The 914-nt window shown below is 34.5% G+C and overlaps 1 protein-coding gene across 1 annotated transcript in view; it reads right to left on the reverse strand.

Moving 5' to 3' along the window:
• The window catches only part of LOC107697671 (XK-related protein 5-like), a 9,778-nt gene that overhangs the window by 8,184 nt on the left and 680 nt on the right, over positions 1-914 (reverse strand). The gene's annotated exons all lie outside the window — the stretch shown is intronic.

Genomic DNA, 914 nt, shown 5'->3' on the forward strand with positions numbered 1-914 from the left:
ATTAAAAAAATAGATAAATCGTGGTATTTTACATTTATTTTTAATTAACAACTGGTACACTATTATAACTTTAATAAGTCCTTCACAAACATGTATAATGCGAATTTGAATGCACAAATTAATGATTAACGATCTGTCAAGTATTTAATTTAATAATGCTATTTTTAACATTCGTGTTAGCGTTCCCTCTCTTCTCGGGGTGTGTGTCTAATGTAAAGCATCTGTGCGACAGAACACGCCCCCTGCTCTCCATTCATGAAAAAGGCGCTCAAATGCTATAAAACCATAGCAGCAATAACGTGCAATAACAAAACTGAACTCATAATACAACATGAACAAACAGGCAAAACCCACATCCACATGCCGATGCTGCCAAAATATGTTCAGTAAGCACAGATAGCGGGTTGGAAGGGAATGATTAATCAGAAAATAACTTACGTGCCGCTTTCTCCAATAAAACAATGACTCCTGAAAAAGAGTAGAGGCAGACGTGACTCCATATGATCGCACTTCCCTTTCGATTCTGCATCGCTGCACTAAAACGTATTTTTTTCAAAGCTTTTGGTATTCCTTCTGCTATTGAAGGACAGTGAGCTTTGTGTGTGATCGTGATGTCTTTGAACAGGTTTTGGAGGCTGCCGCTCAATGTGACGTCACGCACCGAGCAATATTGTATGAAACACATGTAATGTATTAAATGGAGCATTACATTGATACTATACGATTTTCTATGAAACAAAAAGCAATTAAAACGGAGAAAGTTTGTAAACGCTTTAATATTTTTATATAAATTTGTATTTGTATACAGCCCCTCTAGTGTGAAATTGTTTATTTCACGTATAATGTTTATTGTTTATATCATGTATAGCGTTTGTCATATACATGTATTTTGATCTTGTAAAAAAAAAAAAAAA

This window comes from Sinocyclocheilus anshuiensis, unplaced genomic scaffold (genome assembly GCF_001515605.1).
Source record: "Sinocyclocheilus anshuiensis isolate Anshui unplaced genomic scaffold, SAMN03320099.WGS_v1.1 scaffold446, whole genome shotgun sequence".
NCBI classification, from domain to species: Eukaryota; Metazoa; Chordata; class Actinopteri; order Cypriniformes; family Cyprinidae; genus Sinocyclocheilus; species Sinocyclocheilus anshuiensis.